The sequence below is a fragment of the Bison bison genome, unplaced genomic scaffold, assembly GCF_000754665.1.
Source record: "Bison bison bison isolate TAMUID 2011002044 unplaced genomic scaffold, Bison_UMD1.0 scf7180017864376, whole genome shotgun sequence".
NCBI lineage: Eukaryota > Metazoa > Chordata > Mammalia > Artiodactyla > Bovidae > Bison > Bison bison.
The window spans coordinates 13,503,970-13,528,012 of record NW_011494948.1 but is presented as its reverse complement, the minus strand read 5'-3'; positions in this window follow the sequence as shown (position 1 = coordinate 13,528,012).

Below are 24,043 nucleotides of genomic sequence, written 5' to 3'. Positions count from 1 at the left end.
AGCCTAATAATTCTTTCTAATGTATTGATATTTGAGATCTCTAAATACATCATAAATAGTAACACATGCATTTAAAGTTAAAGCCATTCTTCCATCTCAGCCTTAGAAAATGGCCCTTGCCTGTTTTTTTCATCCTGTGGTAATAATGATAATACTAATTGAACCCTTACTACATGCTAGGTATTATTATCAGCCCTTTGATGGTTTAGTTGCTAAGTCATATCTGACTCTTGCAACTCTCTGGAATGTAGCCTGCCAGGCTCCTCTGTTCACATGGGATTTCCCAGGCAAGAATAGTGGAGTGGGTCGCCATTTCCTTTTCCACTGATGATCAAAGCATCCATGCTGGGGTGTTGACTCCTACCCCAGGTTCAGACCATATCCCTTGATGCTGCTGCTGCTAAGTCGCTTCAGTTGTGTCTGACTGTGTGCGATCCCATGGACTGCAGCCTACCAGGCTCCTCCATCCATTGGATTCTTCAAGCAAGAACACTGGAGTGTGTTGCCATTTCCTTCTCCAATGCATGAAAGTGAAAAGTGAAAGTGAAGTCGCTCAGTCGCGTCCAACTCTTCGAGACCCCATGGACTGCAGCCTACCAGGCTTCTCTGTCCATGGGATTTTCCAGGCAAGAGTACTGGAGTGGGGTGCCATTGCCTTCTCTGCCCTTGATGCTAAGCCTCCTTTATATTCATCTAGTCATTCATGTTGGGGAACGATTACTCAGATTTCATGAACAGACTCAGAGGTATGTCAATGGAGAAATACTTTATAAGCTACACATTTTATCACTTATACCCAGTTGTCACACAAGCATTGCACATGTGTTTTTAACAGCAGACTTAAAGCAAGCAAAAGTCGCACTTCATGAGTATACTCTGTGGCAGTTTCTCTAGATCCAAACACAGCCAAATCAAGACTCATTTGTTTGCAAAACAGGTCGGTCAGTTGACTGTATAGGTTCCTCCAAACTGGCTAAGGGGGAACTCTGCAGAAGGAGCCCAGACTGATTTCCCAACAGGTTCCTCGGGGCCAGGAAAGTTGTGCCCAAGGCCTGCTATCAGGCTTTGCCGGAGTGAATTTCTCAGTCCCTCAGATACCGAGATCCTGGCCCATGCCAGAAGAGAGTCTTTCCCATTCATCTGAAAGTCTGCTCAGAACCTAAGAGACCTCAATTTCTGGAAGGACCAGGCAGTAAGAAAAGAAACATGTTTTAATTCTATAGATGTAGTTTACCAAATTGTTATAAATCAATACCAACTTAAAAAATAAATAAAAATAAATAAATCATAACCAACTTAAGGAGAACGGCTTCCCTCTATCTGGAGAATAGAGATAAAAACCAGTAATATTCCAGACAAAACCCATGAAAATTATAACTATATTCACCAGTTCACTCAGTAGCCAATCCTTTTGTTATCTTTTTATGAAACCATCAGGTTTTCTGTTTAGTTCAGTTCAGTTGCTCAGTTGTGTCCAACTCTTTGCGACCCCATGGACTGCAGCACGGCAGGCTTCCCTGTCCATCAACAACTCCTGGAGCTTGCTCAAACTCATGTCCATTGAGTCAGTGATGCCATCCAACCATCTCAACTTCTGTCATCCCCTTCTCCTCCTGCCTTCGATCTTTCTCAGCATCAAGGTCTTTTCCAATGAGTCAGTTCTTCACATCAGGTGGCCAAAGTATTGGAGTTTCAGCTTCAGCATCAGTCCTTCCAATGAATATTCAGGACTGATTTCCTTTAGGATTGACTAGTTTAATCTCCTTGCAGTCCAAGGGACTCTCAAGAGTCTTCTCCAACACCACAATTCAAAACCATCAATTCTTTGTCACTCAGCTTTCTTTATAGTCTAACTCTCACATCCATACATGACTACTGGAAAAACCATAGCTTTGACTAGATGGACCTTTATTGGCAAAGTAATGTCTCTGCTTTCTAACAGGCTGTCTAGGTTGGTCATAGCTTTTCTTCCAAGAAGCAAACATCTTTTAATTTCATGACTGCCGTCACCATCTGCAGTGATTTTGGAGCTCCAAAAAATAAAGTCTCTCACTGTTTCCATTGTTTCCCCATCCCTATCCTCATTGGTTTTCAGTTAGGATTCCTTTATTTTTTACCCTGTTCAGCAGTATAATCTGAAATTTATCAGGGACCTGTCACTGTCCAAAAGTTATTCCTGCAAATCTTCTTGAAGATGAAGCACTTTTGCAAAAACATCAGAGTACAACAAAAATTGCCTATAAATGACAAAAGACTTAAAAAGTCATGGTTAAGCACATGATTACAATGTAGTCGATAAAGAAACTTGGTTACAATAACTAGAGTTATGACTGATTATAACTTTAATCCTTAAAAACCTTAATCTCTTGTAAAAACCAAGAAGCAAGTAATTGTGCATTTCCTGATTGGAAACTTATGCTTTAGCCTTCCTCTCCTAAGAAGGCAAGGGTAGGTTAACTTACACCCATCCAGCAATTAAAGTTCCACTATTTTATCCTATTTGAAATGACCCAGATAGTCAATGAATTCTCTTCATTTGACTTCATTTAATTTCAATTACCAAAATCTGAAGAAACTAACTTATTTCTGTAAGAAAGAGTTTACCTAAAAGTTCTTTTTTTTCAATTTATTGTTGCTCAGTTGCTCAGTTGTGTCTGACTCTTTGTGACCCCATGGACTGCAGCACACCAGGCTTCCCTGTCCATCACCATCTCCTGGAGTTTGCTCAAACTCATTTCAATTGAGTCTGTGATGCCATCCAGCCATCTCATCCTCTGTTGCCCCCTTCTCCTCCTGCCTTCAGTCTTTCTCAGCATCAGAGTCTTTTCCAGTGAGTTGGCTCTTCCAATCAGGTTGCCAAATTATTGTGCTGGAGAAGACTCTTGAGAGTTCCTTGGGCAGCATGGAGCTCAAACCAGTCAATCTTAATGGAAATCAAGCCTGAATATTCATTGGAAGGACTGATGCTGAATCTGAGGCTCCAATAATCTGACGAAGAGCTGTCTCATTGGAAAAGACCCCAATGTTGGGAAAGATTGAGGGCAGGAGGGGAAGGGGAGGCAGAGGGTGAGATGGTTGGATGGCATCACCAACTCAATGGACATGAGTTTGAGTGAACTCCAGGAGATAGTGATATATTTATATATGTATATATGTATGTTAAAAAAAGCTATTCTTGTGAGATGTTAGAATAACACTGATAATAACATCATCTTGAAGACTATTTGTTAATGCTTTACCTTTGGAATGTTTAACATTTGGGCAGTGATTCAGTGATAGTAGAGAAGGAAGAAAGAAGCATTTAGTAAAACATGTTAGAAAATTGCTTTGAGGAAGACCTTAGGAATCAAAATGCTGTATCTTAAAGCAACAATTGTTAAAAGTAGATCTCCCTAGGCCTTTTCCAAAATATATAGAGTCAAAAATAAATGAAGATATACAAAGTAAAATACATATTTATTTTTAATCTTAGAAAATTGGTCCCACCAAAAGGCCAGTTCTTATTTCAGTTCATCATCTTGACTCTTCAAAAAAAAAAAAAATCTCTCAAGCAAGAGGTAAAATGAGTCCAAAAAGCAATTCCAAAGGTGCACTCGGACAAAATGATTTCTTATAAACCAGTAACACAGGCAACTCTGGATTTCCAGTTCACTCTGAGCTCTTTCTGTCTGTCATGCACAGACCCTGAAGGAAAAAAGAAAGAGACTGTTTGCAGATAGGCATATAAAAGCTGGGATTGTAAAAGTGTGGTCATTCCTTGAGTTGGATGGAAGATTTCCTGTCATGTATGTCAAGTAAAAAAGTAGGATATGGAGACTTCCTGGTGGTCCAGTGATTAGGACTCTGTGCTTCCACTGCTGGGGGCCCAGGTTCAATTCCTGGTTGGGAAACTGGGATCCTGCAACCCTGTAAAACATGCAGCCTGCCTACCCTCCCCCCTCAAAAAAGTAAGATATGCCTTTAAATGAGAGAAGGAATTGACCATATGCTTCCAGACATCTGATAAACACATCATACACATTTCTTCTAAGAGAGGAGTCTGCATTTTAAGAATAAATAGTAATGGCTTCAAACACTGCTTGCAAAAAGGCAAAGAGGGATTTCTACAGGGACACTGTGTACAGTGAAAAGCAAGACAATATATATCCTGGATTGCTAAGATATGAACTTTTTAAGGCCTTTGAAGGAGAGTAGAATACTTCAGGGGCTTCCCTGGTGGCTCAGATGGTGAAGAATCCACCTGCAATGCTGGAGACCTGGGTTTGATCCCTGGGTTGGGAAGATTCCCCTGGAGGGGAGGCATGGCAACCCACTTCATTATTCTTGCCTGGAGAATCCCCATGGACAGAGGAGCCTGGTGGGCTATAGTCCGTGGGGTCACAAAGAGTTGGACATGACTGAGTGACTAAGCTGTGCTGAGTGACAGCACAGCACAGAATATTTCAGGCTTTTCATCAGTGATTTCTCTTGACTTGGCCTGCTCCCTAAATCTTGGTATTCCTCAAAAGTTTTTTCAGACCCTCCTTTCTTTTCCTTATGGTCTTTCTCCCTTAGACCCCAGCCATATCACACAAACTCCGATTATTCCCTCCACAGGAATGACTTCTGAGTCAGCCTTCCCCACCCGAGCTCCCTGCATACGTGAGACAGTGTGAGCAGGCCTACACAGCTGCTCTAAGGAACATAGATGAGGTATCAAGGCTCTAGATGAGGGGTTGGCAAACCTTTTCTGTGCCATGCCAGATAGTCTCTGTCCCAGTTACTCAACTCTGTCACTGCAGCATGGAAGCAGCCATGGACAACACGTAACCCAACAGGCATGGCTGTGTTCCAGCAGGGCTTTATTTTCAAAAACAAGAGGCAGGCAGGATTTGGTTATTGGTTCTGATCCTTGTTAATCACAGATTTTTAAGCAAGAAGCCCCTTCACAGTCCACTTGGAGGGAAAGAACAGGATGAGAGGGAGGGAGAAACTGAGTGCCCTCCTCCCAGTCGCTCCAGTCAGAAGAGCTTTAACTTTCATCCATTTTGTTTACATTGTTGAGTGAGATCTCATTTGCACAAAGGGTTTCATGGTCAGAATGTTTGAAGGCCAGTTATCTACATGTGGGGCTTCCCTTGTGGCTCAGCTGGTAAAGAATCCACCTGCAGTGTGGGAGACCCGGTTTGGGAAGATCCCCTGGAGGAAGGCATGGCAGCCCACTCCAGTATTCTTGCCTGGAGAATCCCATGGAAAGAGGAGCCAGGCAGGCTACAGTCCTTAGGGTTGCCAAGAGTCAGGTATGACTGAAGTGACTTAGCACGCACACATCTCCATGTTCTCTGAGGTTCATTCTCAGTATCAATCTGTCATCTCGCTCACCCTAGTCACTGTCTCCTCTGATCCATCTTCTTTGCAAAATAGTAATACAAGTGCCCACTTCAGACCTAATCACTTCTCAGAATTCAGTGATTCCTGTTCCCAACCTACCTCCTTAATCTCTCCACTACTGGCTTCAAATATACCTTCTAGATTAGCCACACAGGACTCTATGTATGACATTCCCCAAAGATGCTTTTCCTTCTGTGCTTCTGCATTTTCTCCCCTTGCCTGGATGCCCTCTGTCTCTCACCCTCCCACTGGGTTATCTGCAAATGCTACTTGCTCTGAGGAATCACCTGTAACTTCATCACCCAGAAGCAGTCTTGTCTATGTCCCAATGTATGTTGTTCATGGGGCTTTTGTGTTCTGGCCCCAGCTCCCCTGCTGGAATGTTCCTTAAGGGCAGGAGTCACATTTTAGGGATCTTTCTAGCCCACACAGGCACAGCCATCCGTAGGAACCTTTTGATCTCTTTATTTGGATTAAAATAGGGCATGCCCTGGCAGAGTGCATCCTACCTGCCCAAACGCTTCTTCACTGGCCTCCCGTCCTCTCCCTTCTCCCTCCCCCATTGCCTGCGGAAGACGACAGTTAACAACGCACAGGTGACTCCCATCATTCTTAGATGATAAGAGGACCTGACTGCTACTTGGGAGCTGAGAGAACAAGATCCAGAAAAACAATCAGTGAAAGGACATAAGGATCAGATTGAGAGGAGGAAACAAGTTCAGAAGCCCAGGTGACAGGCAAACCTAAGACCTCTGGCCCAGGTGGGCAAGGTCTGGGCTGAGGCATCTGCTGGGGTTTTGAGAGACAGTGTCATGAAGTGGGAAGAGGGCAGCGGGCCTTGGAAAGGAATGTGTTTATGTTTCAAATGTACAACCATTTAACTTTGGGTAGATTTCTAACCTTCTAAGCCTCATATGCATGTTAAGAATAAAAATATTTTTTGAAGTTTAGAAATAATGTCTCTGGTACAAAATAAGGGCTCAGCAAGTGGTATAGGTTATGAAGAAGGGGGAGTGAAGAGGCAAAAGAACCCAAAAACCAAAAAACCAAGAGGGGAACTTCACTGGCAGTCTAGTGGTTAAGATTCCATGCTCCCAGTGCAAGGGGGACTAGGTTGCATCCCTATTCTGGGAACTAGATCCCACACACCACAATGGAGATTCCACATGCCGCAACTAAGACCTGGCTCAGCCAAATAAATTTAAAAGCAAACAAACAAAAACCCAGGAAAATGTAGTTCTTAGGATAAATGTCTTTAATTGCTATTTTTTTTTCCACCTGGAATTTATCCTGCACTTCACATTGGCCTTGCTTTTAACAATAGCTGAAGTGAGAGTGTACTCATTTGGCTTGTGCATAAGGAATCACCTGGGGATCCAGTAAAATGCAAGCTTTCATTCAGTGGGTCTGGGCGGGCCTGAGATTGGACATTTATGATGTCGTGCTGCTGGTTTGTGAGGGTGGTACTGATGTTCCTAGTCCCTGAACCATGCTGTGAGTAGCAAGGTGGTTATCCAAGGCTATTTTGATAAAGAAGGATGAATGGGTCTGCTAGGCTGCCTTCTCAGCTTCCCTCACATATCTAAAAAGTCCTGAACTTTTGAGAAGAATGAGGTCAGCTAAGGGAGGTTAAAGTCTGTTAGGGAAAGCAGCACCACATTGGATGAGAGGGCCAAAGGGGATAGGGAGATTACAAGTGACAAAGAGGACATCTATTCTCTGTGGCTTTTCTGCAGAGCATATTCAGACACAAGAAACTGGACTTCAGTTTTTTTCAGGGAACTTGAATCTCTTTGGATCTTGCTTGAGATGCTGGAATAGAATAGAAGTAAATGAGGGGCAAGATAGCACATGGGGCCTTTGCAACAAACTATTAATACCTTTGTCCCCTAGTGAAGTAGTGTGATGAGTTGGAAAAAGCACCGATGCATAGTGTCGCCTGAGTGACTAAAGAACCTATACCGTCTGACACAGTTTCCTGGCAATACAATGGGAATAATAACTACAGCAAATATAGCAAATTACTCATGGTAGAATTTAGGTGGTGGGTATTCACTGAACAATTCTTTCAACTTCCTGATCTGTTTGAAAATCTTCATAATAAAATGTTGAAAATGTAATAAAATGTTGGAAATCTTCATAATAAAATGTTGAAAATGTTGGTGGGCTACTGGTTAGGATTCTAGGCTTTCCCTGTCATGGCCCAGATTCATCTCTAGTCAGAGAACTGAGATTCCACAAGCTACTGTGGCACAGCCAAAAAAAAATAAAGTGAAAAACCTTTTGCTTCCTACCTCTCAGAGTTTCCGAAATGTAGAAATGGGACAATTAGAATACAGTAGCTAAATAATGTTAGCCTAGTCTGAACCATCCCTCTCTGAGGGAGATTCTCTTAACAGAGTTGGAAATTATGCTTATTTTATAAGCGTAACTATTCATAAAATATCTCTGGAAGGATACACCAGAAAATAATAGTTCCAAGGAGGGGAAACTTTGTGGCTAGAGGACAAGAAGAATAGAAGGGAGACTTCCTTAAATTCTCTTTTTTAAGTTTTGAATATCAGATTGAATGTATGTAATACCTATACTTTGGCCACCTGATGCAAAGAGCTGACTCATTGGAAAAGACTCCGACGCTGGGAAAGATTGAGGGCAGGAGGAGAAGAGGATGACAGAGGATAAGATGGTTGGATGGTATCACTGACTCAATGGACATGAGTTTGAGCAAGCTCTGGGAGATGGTGAAGGACAGGGAAGCCTGGAATGCTGCAGTCCATGGGGTCACGGACACAACTGAGAGACTGAACAACGAAAACAATACCTATTCAAAAATAAATTAAAAATAGAAAGCTCTCAGAGTCTAATAGTCTGCATTTTTTCAAAGTAATAGAATAAATGTAAAATAAACACAACTTGCTGTGTATGGCTCTTAGCAAAGTCAATGTCCAGCTTCATGAAGTGGGCTAGACTAGTCCAACAGCAACCAGCAGGCTCTGTCTGAGGACGTTTTTAGCTCTGAGTCAAAGGACTGCCTTTTCCATTCCTGCTTCCCAGATGGGTCTGAGCTGAGGAAGTAGCTCAGTTGGGTAGCTCAGAAGAAGGAGGGGTTCAGAGGCAGACTGGAAGGTCGGTGGACCCCACTGCTGCAGGAGTGAAGAATTACAAGTGATGACGGGACATAGTCCTGTGTAAATAACTGTTTGCATATTCCATACTTTACAAAGTGTTCATGAACATCACTTCCTCTGAGCTACACAACTCCCCTACAAGATGAGTAGGCATGGATTTTGTCCTATTTTAACTGAAGAGGAAACTAAGTACAGCGGCCATAAGATTGACCTCTCAGGTATCTTTCCAACTGCAAGAAGTAACGGACCAAGGGCCCCCTCCTGGGTTCTGAAATTCATCCGCATGTTTGAGTTGAGCCCATGCTTTCCATGGGCTGCTCCCAGCCAGTAGTAAGTGCAGCAGTGATATCAAGCCAGGCTCATTCTTTGGGACTCTGATGGCTTGAGTGGACCCAGCAGCCTTACCGAACTTTCCTTTTAGGACACGGCAATCGAACATGTTTTGGGACAGCCTTTCTTCCCCTTTTCTTCACTCCTGGGCAGGCCTGCATGGCTGGCAGGCCTGCATGGCTGGCAGGCTCATGGCTCTCCTAGCCTCTCCTAGCTCCCTCCCATTTTCTCTTAGAGGCATTTCCTGAAAGTTTAGTGCTGTTTTGGCATCAAACATAGATCCGGGTGATTCCAGGCTGTGCTTCTAATCAGTGCACTATGTTGTCTTTCTTTTCATGAAATTTATTTCAATTTGAGTCACTAAATGGGCACATCCTTCTTCCTATCATTTTTCTGTCATATTTCATACTTTTATTATTAAGAATATTTATATATGTGTGATTATCTGGCATATTACATAGGCTGTAAATGAACAAAACTTTCTGATTGGTTTATACGCAGATTTTGAGGTTTCTTTGGGGTTCCCCAGCGGCTCAGCAGTAAAGAATCTGCTTGCTCTGCAGGAGACTCAGGAGTCCCAGATTTGATCCCTGGGTGGGGAAGGTCCCCTAAAGGAGGGCACAGCAACCCACTTCAGTATTCTTGTCTGGAGAATCCCATGGACAGGATAGGATGGTGGGCTATGGTCCATAGGGTCGCAAAGGGTCAGACACAACTGAAGTGCCATCACACATGCACGCATGAGGAAGTGCCATCACACATGCACGCATGAGGAAGTGCCATCACACATGCACGCATGAGGAAGTGCCATCACACATGCACTCATGAGGTTTCTTTAGTTGTTGCTCTTTTTGAAATGATTTGTCTTCTACCATTCTCTATCTCCACTTCTTGTTGCCCTTTATTAACACTCTGAGGTTTGTTTATGATGGCCAGCTTAGAAATTCTCAGAATTTCTGCAGGCCTGAAGAACTACCTACAATTTGTTGGCTGCCCTTATGGCTTGGCAGGGAATATAATAAACACATAGATGCTAGTCTAAGGAGGAAGCTGTTTAAGTCTCTTGAAATGGTGTCACCAGGAGAATGGGGACATTGTAAGGTGTGGGCGGGAGGTCATTTAACATGGAAGGGGAAGGAATGAGGAGGCAGAGGAACTGGCAGACTCTTTCTTGGTTCTTCCTGGAATTGACTGGCAGGGGTCTGGCTAGCTGTTTGCACAAGTTTCCAGGACTTCATCAAGAGTTTATTCTGAATGCACAGAATCTTTTGTCAGAATAATTAGGGCCTCCTTTTATGTGTGCTTGACTAGGAAAGAAAGAAGGAACACCTCAGGGGCCAATATTCTTGGAGTGGTTGACCCTGGCATGATGCACAGAAGGGCTACAGAGTAAGGATGGTGGAGGGGATTCTGAAGAAGCTGGGAAAAACTGAGTCTGATGGAAGCAACCCCCGGAGGCAGAAGACTGGAGCATTGTTAATGCTCATCTCCTGCTCATGTGCCCCTGTGGAGACAGGAAGTGTGGCTGGAGAGGGGGAGGATGCCAAACTCAGAAAGGCAAAAAGAGAGAGTTTGAGCATCAGTACTTGATTTGGTGAAGAAATGAAGAATGTTGTTAAGGAACTGTGTGTGTTTTTAAGCAGACTGGTGGCTAACAGGAATCGGTACCCCATGTGTACGAGTGCTCAGAGGGAGAGAGGATGAAAGAAACAGAAGGAACAACATTACCTTGCCCCTTTCCAACAGTCAGAATCCTCAGACATGAACTATTTAGGTTTCTTCAAGAACAGGAGGCGTGAATTTTCCCTCTGTTATGTCTGTTGCATGGCAGGGCCTCCTTGAATACAGTGTATTGTACTTTGGGCATCATGGGAAATGGATTCTTGGCTTTCTGCAGCGTGCACGGGGCTAAATGATTTGCATATCTAAAAGCACAAAAGTTCCTCACCTCACTTCCGGCATTCTTCATCCACACATTTTGAGAGGGCCAGGAAGATCCCCTGGAAAAGGAAACAGCAACCCACTCCAATATTTTTGCCTGAGAAATCCCATAGACAGAGGAGCCTGGTGGGCTACAGTCCATGTGGTTGCAAAGAGTCAGACATGACTGAGCACGAACACACTATACCACTTATACTTAAAATATTGACAGTATTTCCTGTGTTGTACAATAATATATCCTTGTGGTTTATTTTATACATAATAGTTTGTAGCTTTTAATCCCCTATCCCAATATTACATCTCCCCTCTTCACTGTGGTAACCACCGATTTGTTCTCTGTATCTTTGAGTCTGTTTCATTTTTCTAACATTCACTAGTTTCTTGTATTTTTTAGGTTTCACATGTATGTGATATCATACAGAATTTATCTTTCCCTGACAGATTGTGTCTTAATACACAATGTCTCTGACCATCACGCCTGCTCCCCCCACCAAATTGCACCCACTATAAACTGAGATTCCTGGGGTATATGTAACCAGACTGTGTATGTTTGTATGTGAAAGAGAGAGACAGCCAACCAGAATAAATGTGAGGAAATCGGCCCTGCTCCATTTCTGGGAAATGCTCTTTAGTTATTGATTTTTATCTTTCATAGGAAACTGTGTTATGAATTAGGACTTTCCAGGTGGCACTTGTGAAGAACCCACCTGGAAAGGGACAGGGGCAGGGGAGGGTGTTGAAAACTTAGCAACTGAACAACAATCATTTATTTACCATGAATATGTTAAAATTTAGTTCGGTCACAGAATGCTTCAATCAGAATTATCTCCAAAATATGAAGGAATGAATGGAATAGTTATGAGCTATGATAAGTGCTTACCTGTTGGAGAACTATCAAGAACATAGTGGCTTAGATGTGATTTTTACCCAAGGACACCTGAAGTTCTTAGGAGCACATAAAGGAAGGGGCTGTATCCTAGATGCTTAGCAAATACATCCTAGAATGATGGCTTGAGAAGAAGTCCTTTTGTAAATGATTGTCTAGGAACCTGCAGTTTTAACTTGGATGCCTTCATGGACATGAAACCATGGGCCTTTAGGAATGCACCATCCACCAAGAAGTTCCAGAAACTGATGCTGGGTAACTGGGGATACATGTTGCTTGGAAAAGGTAGGTTTAAAGGCCTAAGGCTCCTCTACGAAGGGGTCCTGTGATCCTGTGCCTGTGTTCCCACATCCACACCCATGCTTTTCCAGAACATTTCAGAGAATATGTTGTAATTTTGAAACTCCTTAACTGGCCATCTCCAAGGAGCTATGGGAATTTCTGACTCATCTATGAGTATAAAAGCTCACAGTTCGATTTTCTGGAACAAGTAAGTTGTACTCAATTATTAGGTTTCTGTAATCCAGTTGCTAGGTAAAATTTAGCCATCATTAATGACTCTTCTGGCTAATTGTTTTGTTTTTGATCATTAAGTATAGCCTGATGAAAAACTTACTACAAAAAGCTTTTTCTGCCACAAGTAATATTCATTTGAGAGAATACAGAGCAATACAAGAAAAGATGAGCTATAATCCTCCTATAAATGATACATATAATTAACATTTTGGTGTGTGTTTGTGTGCCCAGGTTGCTCAGTAGTGTCTGACTCTTTCCAACCCCATGGACTATAGCCTGCCAGTCTCCTCTGTCCATGGGATTTCCCAGGCAAGAATACTGGAGCAGGTTGCCATTTCCTTTTCCAGGGCATCTTCCCCACCCAGGGATCAAACCCAAGTCTCCTGCAAAGCCTGCATTGGCAGGCAGGCATACTTTCCTCTTAAATCCTCTTACTTTAATAAACTTTCATTACACAGATATCATATAGTTGTATAGTTGTATTTTCCTTTCTCCTTTTATTTCAACTTAGGGCTAGCTATGATGCTTTTCTTTTTTCTTCACAGAAATACTCTATCATCTGTGTTTTTCAAAAACATTTGACCATGAATTATTTTTATTCAGTCTTGTTGGCAAGCTTGAGGGTTTTAGATATCTGTAGTCCTTATCTTCTGTATAAACAGACATACAGCTATGAGGTTTCTTTATGAAAACATATTCTGTTAACTACAGATTGAGGAGATAATAAATTAGTTTGCTTTGCTTATTTAAATGCACATTCTGTCAAATGGTATTCTTTTTTACTTACATTTTTTGAGGTAATTTGAGTGGGAAGAGGAATTAAAAAAACCAACATGTCTTATATGTATGACATTCAGTTTATTTAAAAAAATAGCTCTGTATTACCTATGTACATATATTTCCAAGATTATATATTATGACCTGTAAAGCCAGCCTGAAGCTCCTTAACCTAGGGAGTTGGGACAGTTTTTGAGTCCATATTCCATTACCTTCCTTTTATATCTAATCAAAATCTAAGAGATCAGTGTAAGAGTTTAGGGTGGGTGGCGGTAGCTAGCTGATCTGTATTTCAGTTTCAGAAAAATGGCCTTCCGTTTCTTCTCTTGGTCTTCCCTGGTGGCTCAGCTGGTAAAGAATCTGCCTGCAATGTGGGAGACCCGGGTTCGATCCCTAGGTTTGGAAGATCCCCTGGAGAAGGGAATGGCTACCCACTCAAGTATTCTGGCCTGGAGAATTCCACAGACTATTCTATGGGATCGAAAAGAGTTGGATGCGACTGAGCGACTTTCACTTTCACTTCTCCTTGGACTAGAGTGATTTCAGTTTGCTAAAAGCCAGAAATGAAAATTGCTAGAGTATTGGAAAAGTGATGTTGCTACCACAGATGCGATTCTCATAAGCATAACTTTGGGTCACACGTCTGTTTTCCTTTTCTTTTTTTTAAATTTCAGTATTCTAACATATAAAGACCATCAAAGACAGATTGCTTATTATTATTATTTTGTTTTTACAAATCTGTTAAAATAATATCAGGACTATTCCTATCAGTGTGGTCTTAAATTTTCGAAGATCATTTCTGAATCCTTGATGGACTTTGTAACATTTATAATAATGTAGCTGTGCATGTCGTCTGAACTGTGGATCATGATATATCCTGTCTTTACTCAGTGAAGTTTTTTGAGTTTTTCTGTAAAGAAATATTAAATGAAATGCAGAACTTTGATTAATTGGCTCAGTTAAAAGAAATGACTCGTACTTGGCTGACAAAATGGATCCTGATCTTATGGGTTTCATTCTGCAGCTCAGAGAGCGTCAGGATTCTGGAAATAGCAGTGGCCCTGACTGGTAAAGCCATGTTTCCCACAATTTCTCAGTTGTTTGTTGAGTCATTAAGGACTGCTCATGTTGGCTCTGTCAAAAGCCAACCTAGGAAAAACATCTTTGCCAAATCTAATTCTAGAACTGGAATGTGGAGGTTGACCCAATAGCTGTCACTCCCAAACTTTTGGCTCAGTCATCTTTCCAAAATTAGCATATGTAAACAAAACACAAAACCACTCCTTTCCTACCCTTACTTCCCTCCTTGCTCTGGACCAATAGAGAACTCAAAGAAATGGAAGGATCAGGCATCTTTTCAAAGATGAAGCCAGGCCCAAAGGACCACTTTTCAAGGGGAGCTGGCCCCACACCTTTTGCCTCCAACAAAACTGATGAAGGAGCCACCCCAGGGGAAGGTGCTTGGTTGAAGACCTGTACCCCAAGCTATTGCACATAGACCCACTGGATTAGATAATCAGTAGAATCTCTTCCTACACTAAAGTTCTAGGGTTGGGGCTTCCCTGGTGGTCCAGTGGTTAAGACTCTGGGCTTCCACTGCAGGGAGCACAGGTTCAGTCCCTGGATGGGGACTACCTCCTACCTCTAGTGCAGTGAGGCCAAACAATATAAATGAATCAATAAAAAACATTCTAAAGTTATTTTAAAAATTAAAAAAATAAAATTCTAGGTTTATCATCTGGACTCGATGATCCGAAGTTAAAATGGCCTATGATTCTTTATTCCTGAGAAAGAGCAAAAGAGAAATAAACATTTTATCCACAGGCTTGATGTTCTTTGGGAACTGCTCAAGCCTGAGGACTGACACATAGATAGTATATGGAAGTGTGTGTATGTGTATTGGGGGCAGACTTTCATAATTTCACATAGCCTGCTTCCCCATTTACCAAGAGCAATTCCTTTCTAGTCCCTTAAAGAAACGCCCCTGATCTCTCTTTCATTTTTCTTTTCCTTCTTTCTTTCTTACTATCTCATTCCCTCCTGTTCTTTATTTTAATATTCATTCAACAAACACTGGAGACCTTTACACATTTAACCTTCAGAGATAGCATGATATAGTCACAAGGTTGCAGACAGGATCTATGACTTAATTCTATTGTGTACAAACTGAGTAACCTTGGACAAGTGACTCTGAGTCAGAGCACAGAATAGGAACAGCATGAGCTTCCTACTTTACATGAGAACATATTTTGTAAATTGTTTAGAAAAACAGATTTTTACTAACTTGTAAATGCCCCTAGGAGAGGGCACTAAATAAGTTAGTCTTTAGCATTTAGGTTTGAATACATTTACAAAATGCATTTGAGGGAACTTCCCTGGTGGTCCAGTGGCTAAGACTCCACGCTCCCAATGCAGCGGGCCTGGGTTCGATTCCTGGTCAGAGCTAGATCTCATGTGCCGCAATTAAGATTTCACGTGCTGTAACTAAAGATCCTGCATGCTGCAATGAAGATCAAAGATTCCTTGGGTTGCAATGAAGACCCCAAGCAGCCAAATAAATAAATAATAAATAAATAAAATAAAAACTAAAAAAAAATTAAATGCATTTGAATTTTTAGTTGAGAGCATAGGCTTGTTAGGATTGGAGTGTGTGTTGGGGAGGATACAACAGAAGGGAGACACCAATCCTCCAAGGAAAGGAGGATTCTTTAAGGAAGAGAAAGGGGTTCAAAGAGTAGGCGGGGGGCCCACAGAAAATAATTTGTCTGCTTTTATTTTCCTGTGGTCAAGCTCTGACTGTTCCTGACCTGAATACACTGTGGATCATGGCCTCTAAGCAGAGCTACTTAGGTTAACATGGACAGAGGGCACTCATCCTGCAAAGCAAACTGCCATGCTCTCGAAACTCCCAAATTGTATGTTCTTGGGGTTATTAGGCCTTGAGGTTGGGAACTGACTTTCTTTGACTGAGAAAGTTGAGTGACTTTCTCAGTGACTTAGCATGTATACATATACATGTATATATATTTATTTGTTGTTGTTTAACTGCTCGGTCATGTCTGACTCTTTGTGACCCCTGGACTGTAGCCTGCCAGGCTTCTCTGTCTATCACCAATTCCCAGAGGTTACTCAAACTCATGTCCATTGAATCAGTGGTGCCATCCAACCATCTTATCCTCTGTTATCCCCTTCTCCTCCCGCCTTCAATCTTTCCCAGCATCAGGGTCTTTTCAGATGAGTCAGTTTTTTGCATCAGGTGGCCAAAGTATTGGAGTTTCAGCTTTAGCATCAGTCCTTCCAATGAATATTCAGGACTAATTTCCTTTAGGATTGATGGGTTTGATCTCCTTGCAGTCCAAGAGACTCTCAAGAGTCTTCTCCAACACCACAGTTCAAAAGCATCAATTCTTTAGTGCTCAGCTTTCCTTATAGGCAGCTAAGGGAGAGGTAAAACAAGAGTGAGTCTTCTGAGTATTCTGATTCTTAAAAATAATCAGGCCAAAAAAAAAAATCAGCCTAAATCAGTCCTCATGCCAAATAAACACGTTTTGGTGTGCCAAATTTTGCTCCCCTACTATAGATTTTTTAAGTTCTTAGGACTTCCCTGGTGGTCCAGTGGTTAAGATTCTGCACTTCTACTGCAGAGGGCAGGGGTTCCATCACTGGTCTGATCAGGCAACTCAGATCCCACATGCTGTGAGGTGAAGCAAAAAAAAAAAAATCTCAATGCAGAAATTCTAACTGCATGAGGTGACGGATATATTAACTAACCTTACTGTGGTAATTCTTTTCCAGTATATACATATATAAAATTGCTACATTGTATACTTTAAGCTTAAACAATGTTATATGTTTATAGTATCTCAGTAAAGCTGAAAACAAAAAAGTTGGGATTCTGAATTCAATGTTTTTTCCCCAGGGTATCATGCTGTATACAAAAGAGCTTATTGTAACTGATAAGCTCCAACACTGGCACTTTATCCCCATACAATAGATTACTATCTTAGCAACCATTTCTTCATTTGTGGAGAATCACTGAGTTTCTCCTAATATAAGCATTAATTACCTGATATAATGATAAAATAAAAGCAAGAAGCTTCATCTTAATTTATTTGCCTTAATATTATTTCTTTTTACTTATTTAAAATGTATTCTTCCTGTATTTTATGCAATTTGTAAGGCAATTTATGTCCTTTGTGTGTGGTGGGGAGTAAACTGGATATAAATACAAAACAGAAAGTAAGCTATATTCTAAATTAACTTAATTAATTATATTCACTTAAAGAGAATAAGAATGCATGAAATTGTGACATCCCAGGATACTTTTCATTTATAAAATCTCAAACCTATAAGGAGATACAAGATGGAGGGGGAAATAAATAAGTTAGATGAGAAATAGACTTGAAATTTGATCAACCTTCTTGCTTCTTCTTGAGTTACCTATCTAAGAGAGAAAAGGGAAGGGACCCTGGCAGGCTAAAAGGTGTGAAGTTCAGTTGGGCAGGAGGAGGAGGGTAGTCTGTTTGGAAACCAACTCAAGATGAAGTCCATGTGAAAAAGGAATTGCGTTTTCCACCCAAAGGTACTTGGAGGAGAATAAAAGATGGTGGAGTATCAAGTTCAGGGGTGAGTAAGAAGGTAGATTAATTGGGTCATTTAAGTAACTCTTCCTGCTGGTGACCCAATTGCATGGAGTTTGAACTGTTCAAAATAGAAATCATCTGGCTTCATGACTCATTACTTGTGATCCACTATCTTTGTCTCTGGGCTACGAGAAAGGTTTGCTTAGTCGTTTGGTCATGTCCGACTCTTTGGGACCCCATGGACCGTAGCCTGCCAGGCTCCTCTGTTCATGGGGATTCTCCAGGCAATAATACTGGAGTGGGTTTCCGTTCCTTTCTCCAGGGGATCGTCCCAACCCAGGGATCTAACCCAGGTCTCCTGCACTGTAAGTGGCTCTCTGAGCCACCAGGGAAGCCACGATGAGAACGATAGTTTTATCTAATTTCAAGCTCAAGTATAAAGAAGAAATGAACAGACTAATATTTCCCCTGTGTTTGGATGAGGCTGCCTTGTGACAAGGAAATAGGAAAAAGCACCTGTCTGGGTTGAAATGTTTATTGAAGGACATTATAAAGCTATATATGAGGTAAGGTATTGTTAGTTTTTGGACAGCTGAAAGGAACCCTAGATGTCATCTAACTCCTACATCTTACAGGCATTGAGGGTCAAGTGTATTTACTGCCTAAGCACACACATCAAGTAATGATAAAGTGTCAGTTCTACAGTCAGACATACCTGGTTTGAGACCCGTTCTACTGCTCACTAGTTAATAATCTTGGGGCTGAGGAGGGCCTCACAGTTGTAAAGAGCTGAGTGGTACAGAGAAGTAGAGCTTGCCAGATGGGCAACCACTCCAGCCAGAGGGAACGAGGGGTTGTCCAGAGAAAGAGAGGTGAGGGAGAGAGTGCAGCATGGAGTGGAGGATACAGGTGGCTGCAAGAGCATACAGTGCCTTTGAGGGAGGGAAGAAAAACCATAAGCGTGGGAAAGGAGGCAGTTGCCCCACTTCTGGAAAAGAAAACTTCAAGGCAGATTTCTTTTTTCTTCTTTTTTTTTTTTTACTATTATTTTGTATCATTGATACACCCAGGTTGAGTTGCTACAAACTCTAAGAAATGTGTCTCCTTCAGCAAAGTCTCTCCTAGTCTAGGGAAAAAAAAAAAAAAGATTAGGTGGGACCTGGGATATTGCTGGTTTCCTGGAGCCCCTTCAGCCTCCTCTGTGAGCAAAGCTTTCTTGGGCAGAGAGGCTTTGGGTGGGTTAGAAAACAGTAATAACAACTGCCATTTCCATGTACCTGGCATTATTCTGTTGAATGTATCAATTCATGTAATCCTCACAAAAACCTTATGAAGTAAGCACCACTACTTTTTTCTTTTCTCAACTTTTCAAAACTTTAAAAAATAGAAGTATAGCATTTTAAAAATAAAATATACAGTTAATGAATTTTCACAAGAAGAGCAGACACACGTAACTAGTACCCAGAACAAGAAAATTATCTGCACATCAAAGGCCCCCTGAGGCTCCATCCAGTCACTAGCCCTCCCCACTCCCCAAAGCAACTACCAGCCTTACTTCTGACAACTTAATTTGCTTTGTATAGTATTATTTGTATGCAGCTTCTGTCACTCACATGGCATGTAGTTACAGGCCTGTTTATTTTCTCAAATTGATGGATAATATTTATTTTATAAATGAAGGAACTAAGGCAAAGAGCAATTAGGTAACTAGCTCAGATTATGTCCCTGGGATCTAGTCTTACTTACCTTGCTACTTAGTCATGACTGTGGGCAAAATCAGGTAACTTTTCCGAGACTCTTCCTCATTATTAAAATGGAAATAATTATCCCCATTGCACTGAGTTGCCGGATTGTTGTGAGGCTCAAGCAATAAGGAACATATGAAAGCACTTTGTGAAGTATAAAGTGGTGTTACTAAAAAAAAAGTATTTTTAAAAATATAGACTCCTGGGCCTCCCCACTGTAGCTCCTAATTCAATAGGCCTTGTATAGGTGACAGAACGTTTAACAAGCACCCCAGGTGATTCTGATGCACTAGTCTGAGACCAACTATGAAAACCACTTCTGTGAAACAAAGGTTCTCAAACTTCCAGAGACCATCAGAATTACCTGGAGGACCTGGGTGTTATTATTGCCCATAGCTCCATGTTCTCCCAGACTCATGAAGATGAAAGAGTAGCAGGTGCAGAATTTGGTGTGATTTATCCTCTGGGAACTTGAAGAGTCTTGCCCCCAACATTAGTCTCTCGAGCCCTCTCCTTCTCAGGTACAGAAAAGCAGAAGGAAGCCTGCTTATCCTTAAAGAGGGCAAGTGACTCCCAGGTTTAAAACAAACAGACAGGATGGGAAGTGGGAGGGAGGGGACATATGCATACCTATAGCTCATTCATGTTGATGTATGGCAGAAACCAACACAATATTGTAAAGCAATTATCCTTCAATTAAAAATAAAAAAAAGATGGAGGCATATGTAGGTGAAAGGGCAAAAGTCTTCTGTTGCAAAATAAGAGCTCAGACTAGTGAGAAGTTAAAAAACAAACAGAAAAAAACATCTCACCATCATCACACAGATTTCTGCTGTCTTTACATAAGGATGGGGATAGATTAACAAGAGGAACACTAAACATCTGCTTAGCGCACCAACAAAAATGAAACAGCAAAAAGAAAAGAAAAAGATAAGTTGAGTGCTTAGAGCAGTAAAAGAGGAAAGTGAAAAAGTTGGCTTAAAACTCAACATTCAGAAAACTAAGATCATGGCATCTGGTCCCATCACTTCATAGCAAATAGATGGGGAAACAGTGGGAACAGTGAGAGACTTGATTTTTGGGGGCTCCAAAATCACTGCAGATGGTGATTGCAGCCAAGAAATTGAAAGACGCTTGCTCCTTGGAAGAAAAGTTATGACCAACCTAGACAGCATATTAAAAAGCAGAGACATTACTTTGCCAACAAAGGCCTGTCAAGTCAAGGCTATGGTTTTTCCAGTAGTCATGTATGGATGTGAGAGTTGGACTATAAAGAAAGTAGAGAACCAAAGAATTGTTGCTGTGGTGTTGGAGAAGACTCTTGAGAGTCCCTTGGACTGCAAGGAGATCCAACCAGTCCATCCTAAAGAAAATCAGTCCTGAATATTCATTGGAAGGACTGATGCTAAAGCTGAAACTCCAATCCTTTGGCTACCTGATTCGAAGAACTGACTCACTGGAAAAGACCCTGAGGCTGGGAAAGATTGAAGGCAGGAGGAGAAGGGGACCACAGAGGATGAGATGGTTGGATGGCATCACCAACTCAATGGACATGAGATTAAGTAAACTCCAGGAGTTGGTGATGGACAGGGAGGCCTGGTGTGCTGCAGTCCATGGGGTCGCAAAGAGTCGGCAAGACTGAGTGACTGAACTGAACTGAACTGACTGAAGCATTGAAAATGTCAATGGAGGGAGGTGGGGAGGATCAGATCAGTCGCTCAGTTGTGTCCGACTCTTTGCGACCCCATGAATCGCAGCACGCCAGGCCTCCCTGTCCATCACCAACTCCCAGAGTTCACTCAGACTCACGTCCATCGAGTCAGTGATGCCATCCAACCATCTCATCCTTTGTCGTCCCCTTCTCCTCTTGCCCCCAATCCCTCCCAGCATCAGAGTCTTTTCCAATGAGTCAACTCTTCACATGAGGTGGCCAAAGTACTGGAGTTTCAGCTTTAGCATCATTCCTTTCAGAGAAATCCCAGGGCTGATCTCCTTCAGAAGATCTCCTTCTGGACTGGTTGGATCTCCTTGCAGTCCAAGGGACTCTCAAGAGTCTTCTCCAACACCACAGTTCAAAAGCACCAATTCTTTGGCGCTCAGCCTTCTTCACAGTCCAACTCTCACATCCATACATGACCACAGGAAAAACCAGAGCCTTGACTAGACGAACCTTTGTTGGCAAAGTAATGGCTCTGCTTTTCAATATGCTATCTAGGTTGGTCATAACTTTTCTTCCAAGGAGTAAGCGTCTTTTAATTTCATGGCTGCAGTCACCATCTGCAGTGATTTTGGAGCCCAGAAAAATGAAGTCTGACAGTGTTTCCACTGTTTCCCCATCTATTTCCCATGAAGTGATGGGACCGGATGCCATGATCTTTGTTTTCTGAATGTTGAGTTTTAAGCCAACTTTTTCACTCTCCACTTTCACTTTCATCAAGAGGCTTTTGAGTTCCTCTTCACTTTCTGCCATAAGGGTGGTATCATCTGCATATCTGAGGTTATTGATATTTCTCCCGGCAATCTTGATTCCAGCTTGTGTTTCTTCCAGTCCAGTGTTTCTCATGATGTACTCCGCATATAAGTTAAATAAACAGGGTGACAATATACAGCCTTGCCGTACTCCTTTTCCTATTTGGAACCAGTCTGTTGTTCCATGTCCAGTTCTAACTGTTGCTTCCTGACCTGCATACAAATTTCTCAAGAGGCAGGTCAGGTGGTCTGGTATTCCCATCTCTTTCAGAATTTTCCACAGTTTATTGTGATCCATACAGTCCAAGGCTTTGGCATAGTCAATAAAGCAGAAATAGATGTTTTTCTGGAACTCTTGCTTTTTCCATGATCCAGGGGATGTTGGCAATTTGATCTCTGGTTCCTCTGCCTTTTCTAAAACCAGCTTGAACATCAGGAAGTTCACGGTTCACATACTGCTGAAGCCAGCAATATGTGAACCGTGAACTTCCCGGGAGGAGGGGGACATAAAAATTTTGGACTTCCTAACAGTTATTTTATGGTAGTACTATATTTTGTTTTGAATGACCTAGTGTGTGTAGGAGGGGAAAGAAGACACAATATTTAATTTTTCTAGCTGGGGGCCTCTAGATGTCTTCAGTCCTGTACGAGGGATACATTTTTTCCACGGGTCGGTTTGGAACTTTAAATATGCACAGTATCTCTGTACCTGCAACCTCAGTTAAGTAATTAAGGTAAATGCCTTTGAGTGTTTCCCACAGTTGAAACTCTGGAGCTTGACAAACACAGCCTGCCTCCAGGCTCCTGTGTACTCACCAGCTGCCTCCTCTTGCTCTAGATTCCAGAAGCCGAGGCGGAGGACCTGGCCCCAGCCCTCCCTCGAACCTCCCACCTCTTCTTTCTCCTTTATCTTCCCTGGGAAACAGCTGGGAGGCTGAAGCCTCCGGCGATGTCAGATAACCAGCCCACTCACTCCGGGAAAGGTCCAGAGGACCCCCTACCGGGCTTGGGGCAGTTGCGCACTCACATCATGATTCAAGTCCTTCCCTTTTACATAAGAAAGCACCAGGACTCAGACGCTGAAGATTTGTTTCTTTAAAAAAAAAAAAAAAAAGGCAAAGTACTCCCCCAAACAAAAAACAACAACAACAACAAAAAAGAGCCCTTATCTCTCAACTTAAAAAAAAAAGCCATTTCGGGGAGTGAGGTTCAAGAGGGAGGGGGCTTGTGTGTACCTATGGCTGATTCTGTGAGAGTTGGACTGCGAAGAAGGCTGAGCGCCAAAGAATTGATGCTTTTGAACTGTGGTGTTGGAGAAGACTCTTGAGAGTCCCTTGGACTGCAAGGAGATCCAAGCAGTCCATTCTAAATTTTAGGAGATCACTCCTGGGTGTTCTTTGGAAGGAATGATGCTAAAGCTGAAACTCCAGTACTTTGGCCACCTCATGTGAAGAGTTGACTCATTGGAAAAGACTCTGATGCTGGGAGGGATTGGGGGCAGGAGGAGAAGGGGACGACAGAGGGTGAGATGGCTGGATAGCCTCACCGACTTGATGGACATGAGTTTGAATAAACTCCAGGAGTTGGTGATGGACAGGGAGGCCTGGTGTGCTGCGATTCATGGGGTTGCAAGGAGTCGGACAGGACTGGGACAGGACTGAGCGACTGAACTGAACTGAACTGCTGGCCGATTCATGTTGATGTAGGGCAGAAACCAGCCCAATATTGTAAAGCAATTATCCTTTAGTTAAAAACAAACAAAAAGCTATTTTGCACAGTAAACTTAGGCAGCTATCAGACCACAGTGATTTGGGTTTTAGTCTTGCTGGAAGAGTATATTCTCAAGGCCTTTTTGGAAATTCCAATTCAACTTTAAATTAGACAGATGTTGAAGAAACTGACTTTAAAGTAAAAAGAGCAACACAATAGCCCTTCAAACTGGTCCTTTATCCTTTAGAATTTCACAAAACTTTGGAAGTTATTTGTTTGCTATAAATAGCAGTCCAAACGCCATTGTTTCCATTTTTAAAGACAATTCTATTCCCAGAACTGGTGGAAATTAACAGGTTAGTTACGGTGAGTCCCTCGCGGCAACTCCTCCGCTGCCTTTTGGTGGCTGAGTCGTTCAGTTGTGTCTCTTTGTGACTCTTTGTGACACCATAGACTGTAGCCCGCCAGGCTCCTCTGTCCATGGGATTCTCCAGGCAAGAATTCTGGAGTGGGTTGCCATTTCCTTCTCCAGGGCATCTTCCCGACCCAGGGATTGAACCCTCATCTTCTGCATTGCAGGCAGATTCT